Genomic DNA, 9,174 nt, shown 5'->3' on the forward strand with positions numbered 1-9,174 from the left:
AATTGACCATCCATCAGGTCTATAGCACAGACTGAACTGGATTTTCATAAGCACACCAAGGATTTCTTTCACATTCCAGCATGAACTGTATTTATATAGCAACAGTTGAATACCTTATGGGGCTAAACAACTGAGTGAACATAACCCAGGATTCTATAAGCACACCCAGGATTCCTTTCCCCTTTCAGCTGGCTGTGCTGGAAGCATTGATTCAGACCCTGCTTACAGTAAAAATAAATTCTTTGTTTTTTTATTTGGGGTAGAAGTAACTGGGGAGCGACTGATGAAAAAATCTGGGAGAAGGGAGGCAGTGGAGGGGGGATGAGAACCTTTGGAAAGGAGAAGAGGGGTGAGGAGAGGCTCAGGGCTGGGGCTGGGATTGGCGCCTGGTGATCCTACTTCTATGTGTGCAGGGGGCTTCGGTGGTCCCAGAGGAAGTTGGGAGAGGAGCAGGAGCAGGTGATCAGAGAATGCTCCACCGTGCATGTGGCGCAGCCCTGCTTCAATATCTCCCACCAGGTGTCTCCCTGCAGTCTGCAGTCCAAAGTCTTCTCCATGGATGGGAGTGCTGTGAGGTGTTCCCTCTGGAATTCGTCCATTAGTCTCCTGTGCATGAGGGTTACTTGGGGTTAGGAGACTGCCCCAGGTGGTGTCAACTGCCCCTCTTGCAGCTATCTTGGCTGTGGAGAACAGAGAGATGGTCACTCATCCCAGGAGATACTGCCTGAAGCCTAGCCCTCATCTCTGAGCTGAGAGTGACAGTTCTTGGCTCAGACAAAGGCCTTGTGCTTGGAGCAAGGCCATGTACACTCTAGCCAGTGGGCCCTTTCCTGCAGGGGCCCAGATGTCCAAGGAGGTAGCTGAGGACAAGCAGGTATGTGAAGGTGCCTGTATCCTGCGGGTGGGCAGGGGGGCTACAGGGCAGCTGGGCTTCCCTACGTGCTGTGCGCATGCCAGGTCTGGCAGTGGTGGCATCCTGCATGGAGGAAACATGTATCCTTGCCGGCTGGAAGACAGGGGGCAGGGAGTTTGTGCTGGGGGAGGTGTGTGTGAGTGGCAGATACTACTGTACCTTGTCACATTGTCCCCGGGAGTGGATGTTGCCCTGAGAATGCAGACATGCCCATGTGCGGGACTGCTGAGTGTGTGTGTCTTTGAGTCCTCAGCCTCCTTTTAGTGATGGCTTGTGGTGGGAGGGTGTCCCACTCCGGTGTCAGGAGTAAGGCAGGCCTCTCCAGATACTCTGTGGCAAATAGCACAAGGGTCCTCTGTTACAGCCTCCTGCGGCTGTGTGCCCTTGAGTCGTGTTCCACATGCTTCCATATGCACAGGCTGCTCTGCGATCCCCGCAAAGGCCAAGTGAGGAGCATCCCCCAACCCCTCGCTGCCCATCACCCTCCACCCTGTGTGTGTACAAAACGTGATGGAACCACCTGGTGTGCCTTTCCCAGCCTCAGATGATGCCAGGGACACATCCAGGGTGTAGGGTACTGGCCACAGGGTAAAGAGAGTGACAGTGCTGGCCTCATCTGGCTCCTCTCTTGCTCCTCCTCCTCATTGATTCCGTCTCCTGGGAGGACGATGATGGGTGTCTTGAGCCCTGAGTCCACTGCCAGGGTGTGGGAGGGAGAGACTACCCTGCCCCTTAGGATGCGGTGCAGGTCTAAATAGTAGGGCCAGCTGTGGAGTTCTGCCCCTGAGTGGGAGCTGTGCTCCTGGGCCCCAGCATACACCTGGTGGAGCTCCTTAATTTACATCTGCACCTGCTCCTGGGAGCAGATGTGCCCCTTTGTGGCCAGACTGTCGAACATGCAGCCATAGACATTACCATTCCTGTGTTTGTTGTGGAGATGCTGGAGGTTGGTCTTGCCACCCCAAACCTTAGTAAGATCCAGGATCTCTGCACCAAACCAGGAAAGTGCACATCTCTTGCATTGCCAAGCAGGAACTTGCATTCCCTGGGAGCAGTGGAGGAATAGGTGGAAGTAACGGACTTACTCATTTTGCAAAAATGTGAAGCTGTGGCAACTGCCGGGTGGCTCAGGTCTGTCAGGGCCTCCTGTCTGCCATAAGCCCTTTCCCTGAGGCTGCAGCTGTAAGGGCTCCAGGGGAAATGGGAGACTATAGAGTTTTGCTCAGTGGAGACAGGGTGGCCAGCAGGGCATTGTGAGAAGGGCTGGAGGGCCCTTATTTTGAAATATGTCCAGCCACCTCATCTACACAGGCACTATTTTGAATAGTTATTTCAGAAGAGGCATTATTGCTTGTGGAATGAGGTTTACAAACACTGAAATAAGCTGCCCGTTATTTTGAAATAACAGAATTGCTGTGTAGATACTCCCATAGTTATTTCAGAATAATGGCTGTTATTCCAAAACAACATGGCTGAGTAGATGCACCCTTAGGCTGTGTCTAGACTAGCAAGTTTTTCTGGAAAATCAGCCGCTTTTCCGGAAAAACTTGCCAGCTGTCTACACTGGCCGCTTGAATTTCCGCAAAAGCACTGACGATCTCATGTAAGATTGTCAGTGCTTTTCCAGAAATACTATGCTGCTCCCGTTCGGGCAAAAGTCTTTTTCCAAAAGACTTTTGCACAAAAGGGCCAGTGTAGACAGCACAGTACTGTTTTCCGCAAAAAAGCCCGATTGCAAAAATGGCTATCGGGGCTTTTTTGCTCAAAAGTGCGTCTAGATTGGCCACGGACGCTTTTCCGCAAAAAGTGCTTTTGCAGAAAAGTGTCCTGCCAATCTAGATGCGCTTTTCCGAAAATGCTTTTAACGGAAAACTTTTCCGTTAAAAGCATTTCCGGAAAATCATGCCAGTCTAGACGTAGCCTTAGGGTAATGTCTACACATCAAAGCTAATTTGGGATATCTCTGGTATCCTGAAATAGCTACCCCACATCTTCACAAATATTTTTTGAAATAACGGGCATGCTATTTCAGCATCCCAGTAACTCTCATTCTACGAGGGTTAAGGGATGACTCAAAACAGCATTTTATTTTGGAATTTGGTTCTGGATAGACAGCACCAAATTTTGAAATAGCCTATTTCAAAATAAACTCAAAATAAGTACACAATTTGCGTAGCACATATTGCACATCTTATTTTGAGTTTAGAATGCAGTGTAGACATAGCCTTAGTGGGCAGTCACAGAATACCTTACTGACAGAGAAGGCTTCTTTAATCCATGCAACATAAGGATTTGTATACATCATGCATTTTTTATTCTGTCTAATATATCTGATCTGTCCCTATTATCCATAGAGTGTCTAATTCTTTTGGCCTCAAAATGATATATTGAGCCAGGCATTCCAAAGTTCAATTATGTGTTCAGAAAATATTTCTTTCATCAATCTTAACCTTGCTGCTTTTCAGTTTCACTGAATGTCCACATGTTCTTATATTGTAAGAAAGAGTAAAAAGTACTCAATTTGCCTTCTTTGCACTATGCATTGTTTTATGTACCTCCATGTCCTCTCATGTCACCTTGACTCTCCATTGAACAATTCCCATCATTTCATTTTCTCTTCATAAGAAAGCCCTTCCATGTCTCTGGAAAATTTTGTAAACCTCATCCATTTTTACTATTTTTCATGACCAGAAGTGAAAACTTGGCTTCACTGAAGACAATGGGAATTTTGCCATTGACTTTGATTGGAGCTAGGATTTCAGCCAGGGCATCCAGAACTGAAGACAGTGAGCCAGATATTAGCTGGTTTTCTAGCTCTCTTGTGCTTCTCCGGTAGTCCAAGTTGTTTGGACAGATCAGCTCAGGAGTCTGCCTATGTAGAATGTGTGTCAAAATGGAGAGGAAGAGAACTATGTTCTAGTGATTCTTGGATAGTATAAAAGCAAATGTAGTACAGTCCTGGAACACAGCTCATTCAGACTCAAAGACTGGGGATGGCAGTCTGCATGAAAACATGCCATTGCTTTATGGAAAAGCATTATAATATGTTCAGCATTTTCTGCCTCTTTCCTCATGCATCCTATATCTTTGGGTTGCCAGTAAACATTGGCTGCAGGTTTTCACTGAGCTGTCATTCCAGTCATTATCTTATTAGATGATTTAGAGCCAGTATTCCAATATGCCTGAGCTGGGTGTGTTTGACATCTGAAGCTATCTGAATAGTATTCTGTAGTCCTACAACACACCACCCCAAAGGCTGAGGTTAGCTCACAGGAAAAAAATCATTAAAGATGGGTTTTCTATCCTTGCTTAGGGATGACTTTCTGGATTGGTCATTTTAGAAATTTCAGAGACCTTGTCTCCAAGGGCTAGAACAGCTAGCAACTGCTTTTTATTTGGATCCTGCTGGCCCAGATACAAAGAACTGCCTAACCTTTGCAGTTTAATTTGTTGCTGGGACCAAAGAAGCAAGGAAGAGTTCTCTTCTCAGTCCACAGGATCTTGAAGGACAGCCAAGATTCTTTTCTGACTACATTTTCCATAGCTGCATTTGCAGGTAGAGGGGGGGACCTAAGAACCTGGGATAAGTGTGAAGTTGAAGGAGTCCGGTAGGGCAAGACCCAGGGAAGAAGTCATATTAGTTAACACCACTAGCAAATACCTTGTCTTCAATTCAGTTGTTTCTACTGGAGAATGTAATAAGGCCAGTGGCAGAGATGTGTTAACGGTTTAGTTGTGCAATCTGCAATATAAAAGGCCAACCAGAAGTTAAAGCAGCAGACACCCAAAATGTGATCATCATGGTGTAACTTTGATCCCATGTCATGATATGCCATAACGAACATTAATACTCTTACATGGACAGTCACTAATATCAAAGATAGAGAATTAGAGAGTTAAAATACATCCTTAGTGCGTCCTACAGCATGAAATACACTACAATATCCATCAGCTGCCTGCCTCTGTCAGACTTAATAGTCAAAACAAGGTGGGGATGGTCTGTTTTTGCTCACAAGGAAGGTGTTTTGTGGAATACTTGCTATGCCTACAGGGAACAGAGTGACCACAGCTACCAAACAACAGCAGATGTAATACAACAATCTATATTGCTTCCCTCTAAAGCAAGACTTAGCATGCTACCGACAATACTAGAAGTATTCAATAGGTTTTCTTAGAATTTCTTGGAAAATGTTTTCTTTAAAAAAAGAATTCAATCAGAAAAAAATAGAAGAATGGAATATAGGTTTGCTCTTCAGGCTTAACAAACCTGGTACAATATAAATTCACTTTATTCTCACCCAACATATGTCTAATTCAACTAACTATATTATAGGAAATAAAGCTCACAGACTGTGCTGTCAGCTAAAGATGTAGCCATACATGTGCCTCACTAGCACATGGTCAGTAATTAATGTCTGCAGTGGAACCTGGAACCAGCTAGTTGATCCATAGCTGAACACCCTGAGTGACCAGATCTCCAAATGGCTGAAAGGCATCACCAGGCCTGCTCTTAAGCCCAGCAACAATACCAAGCCAGTGGCTACTCAGCAATTACACCAACAGTTGCTTATTCCAGGTTTTCTCTAGTCCTGATATCCTGCTAACTTTCTCACTCTTGGTTTCTAACTCTGACTTTGACCTTTGCTTCTTACTCCTGGCTCCTGAGTCTGGCTTTAGCCACGAGGCTGGAACGAAACTGCATACCAGAAATCCTGTGTCTTTGTCTCCTAGAGCATTGTGAGATAGAAGGGGTTCATCTGAAGGGAACCTTGGCTAGTTTGGCAGCTTCCCCAACAGTGTTGCCAAGTACCAAGACTTTGCCAATTTACTGGTGGAAGCTAACAGTAAAATTTTACTGGCTGTGCAGTGTTATCCCAACAAGTGGTCCCCACAGCCAAGTTCAGGCTTGAACCTTTTACTCCCAGACTAATCCCTCTCAGAAAGAAATATCCTGGACTTAGGGTACGTCTACACTAGCCTCCTAGATCAATCTAGGGAGGCTAATGAGGGCGACCAAAATTGCAAATCAAGCCTGGTATTTAAATATCCCACACTTGATTTGCATGTTCCTGGCCGGTTGCCAATTTAGAAATTGACTAGCCCAAAGTAACTGCCCACGTCTATACGTGGCAGTGAAACGGGATTCCAATTTAAAGCCCTAACTCGAATTAGCTGGTATTCCTCCAGCAATGAGGTTTACCAGCTAATTTGATTTAGAGGCTTTAAATCGGCATTCAGACTGCAGGATGTCCTGGAGGGGCATCCTAGACTTCAGGTCTTAAATTATGCCATGACATACTGCTTACTGATCATTTTGGCAAAGTCAAAACTTCAACATCTTTGGGAGAATTTTTGGTGGCTAGTTCTACATGCTTACAAAGACTATGTACAACTCTGTGACATCTGCTCTTGTTCCAGAAACTGTGTCTGAAGTTGCTCAGCTTCCTCCAGCCTTTGCCCATTCCACACCAGCCTGGGTCTACCATGTCTATAAGTTTCATAGTGGAACTACAACACTGTCAAGGACTCATAGTGATCCTGGTGAGGATTCATTTCTAATATAAATGTGGCACATTTTTCTCAGTGTTACACCATTACTGTTGCACTGTTAATAGAACTATCATCCTAGAAAATATACTCTATTACCATTGGATACCAGCCAGCATCGTGTTGAGTTAAGGTCCCAGTTCACCTGTTTTAGATGGAAGTTTATAAATCTTCTTGGCACAGACTCCTTCACTTCATTGCCTATATGCACAAATCAATGGATAAATTTAACAAGCCAACAAGATTCTGGAACAGTATCTTCTTTGTTTGTATGTTTTTAATCACCATCCCACATCTTGGTGCAGAATTTGCCTACAATAATTCAATCCAGTCTTTTATTCACAAAGCAATGGCTTTCATCCTCGTTTTCATCCAGACATACTTAAGAGTTCCCTGGGACCTGCTGCTGTATACTTCATTAGCCATTTGCCCAACTCTAGGAACATTTGAGATCTACTGAAAAGGCTTCTGAGCATCTCACCGATCAATGCTGCCAGGTTGTCTCTAATCTTGCCATAGAGGCAGAGTTTGGTTAATTCCCCAGAATATTAATTCAACTGTTCAAAATTTTGTAATAGGACAACCTAGTAATGTTGAAGCTGGAACTAAGTCTCTAAAGGTCTCTCCTGTATTTCATATCTACCTGTCACGGAGTGTGGGGCAGTCACCGGGTCTTGCACACCCATCTGCAGTCAGATGTGACTTTCAGCCAGCAAGTAGAACAGAAGGTTTATTGGTTCACAGGGACACAGCGTAGCACAGACTTCTTGTTACAAGAACCAGGAACATTCAGTACAATTCATCTTGGAGATAGGAGGGCGGACCCTACCCAGCTCCAGAAGCCAGCTAGACTGGCTTACATACATACATTTTTTTCTGTTATTTGTTTTAATCTAAATGAAATTCAGATCTTTGTATCTTAAGTGTGTAATTCATTCAACCCACATGTGAAGTGGTAGTTCTTTGTGTCATCAAAATAATTTCCATAGCAACTAATTGTGATGCAGCCTATGATTATGATTTAAGATGAGTAAAACAGTTCATTTTCCTTGTTTCACATTGAGCTTTTTAATTTATCTAGATTCTTCCTCCTTTTCAGTCTTAATTTCTTACAGGCATTGATCAGGTATTAATTTAATATTGCTAATCTCAGTCTATTAAAAGGATACTATCAATTTATTTAACTTTTCTGTTCTTTTTCTCAAAACATGAAAATATCCTGGATTCATTCAGCAGAAACTTCTCCCTTTGAATTTTTCCACTCACTGTTTACTTACAATAAGTTGAGTTTATTTGTCTAGACATTGTCCGTGTGAATTTTGCAGTACATTTATGAACAAAAATAATAAAAATAACAATCAGGAATAAAAAGAAGGAAAAGAATGGGCTCGTTGGAATGCAGTAGCCAAGACATTATCACCACCTACCACTTGAGGCATAATTTAATCTGTCAAGGATGAAATAGCAACCCTACAATCAACTTCCTTTGCTTTTGCTGGTTTATTTTTCTGCTTTAACTAAGACGGTTTGTGCTATTAATCTTTCTTGCTCTTTTCACAATGTAATATTTCATGTGTTAATATTTATTCATGTAAAAAGTAACTATGATCAGTTTGATCTGATGTTGATGTTGCCCTGACTAAGGCTGTTTTTCAGGCCATTGGCTTGTTTCTGCCTACCTGCTGCCTTCTTCCTTTCACTTTAAATCCCTTATTTTTTCCCATGTATTCCTTATCAGTACTTTAATTGTAAGCATGCTGTGTGGGTGAGTGACTAATTATATGGGAGGAGCTTTCTAAATATAATGACTCGGCAGTAGGAATTGTGTGCACTTAAACCAGCTCTATCTCCTTATATTTTGGACTCGTTCAATACAGCCAAGTATAATTTCTGCCTATTCAGTCACATCTTCAGTCTTCTAGCAGGAATTTTCTTGGCTTTTTTTGCAAAGTGACAACCCCTTCTGTTAGCAGCATATCCATTATCAAGAAAGATATAAGGCACCCCTATTGTATTCTGACAATACTGATAATGAGATGGGGTCATTACCAGCTTCAATCCTAACGGATAATTACCTGGATGTCCAAGAACAGCTTCTCAGGGCATGTCTACACTAGCCCCCTAGTTCGAACTAGGAAGGCTAATGTAGGCATTCGAAGTTGCAAATGAAGCCCGGGATTTAAATATCCCGGGCTTCATTTGCATTTTCCCGGGCACCGCCATTTTTAAATGTCCCTTAGTCCGATCTCCATGCCCACGGCTACACGTGGCACGGAGTAGATAATACGAAATAGGATCTCTAATTCAAACTACCGTTACTCCTCGTGGAATTAGGATCTCCTAATTAGGATCTCCTATTTCGAACTACCTACTCCGTGCTGCATATAACTGCGGGCACGGAGTTCGGACTAAGGGACATTTAAAAATGGCAGTGCCCGGGAAGATGCAAATGAAGCCCGGGGTATTTAAATCCCGGGCTTCATTTGCAACTTTGAATGCCTACATTTAGCCTTCCTAGTTCGAACTAGGGGGCTAGTGTAGACATACCCTCCATTGGTAGCACTGAGCCCTACCCATAACTGCTGCCCCATGTGCACAAACCGTAGCATGCATGGGGAATAAATACTTATGAAAGTAATTTCAGTAGTGTTTCCAAAACTAGAACATAGTGAGGGCTGAACATTCCTCCATCACTTTCAAAGTGAAGATTTTTT

At 43.5% G+C, this 9,174-nt stretch overlaps 1 long non-coding RNA gene across 1 annotated transcript; it reads right to left on the minus strand.

Annotated features, from left to right (window-relative positions):
- Positions 1 to 292: 292 nt before the first annotated feature.
- On the minus strand, positions 293 to 7,358 carry LOC112546436 (uncharacterized). Its single transcript, XR_003090128.2, has 4 exons — positions 7,104 to 7,358; positions 6,560 to 6,661; positions 4,575 to 4,655; positions 293 to 680 (listed from the first exon to the last, which is right to left on the minus strand). It is a non-coding gene; the product is annotated as an uncharacterized LOC112546436 (long non-coding RNA).
- Positions 7,359 to 9,174: the final 1,816 nt, after the last annotated feature.

This window comes from Pelodiscus sinensis, chromosome 2 (assembly GCF_049634645.1).
Source record: "Pelodiscus sinensis isolate JC-2024 chromosome 2, ASM4963464v1, whole genome shotgun sequence".
Lineage (NCBI taxonomy): Eukaryota > Metazoa > Chordata > Testudines > Trionychidae > Pelodiscus > Pelodiscus sinensis.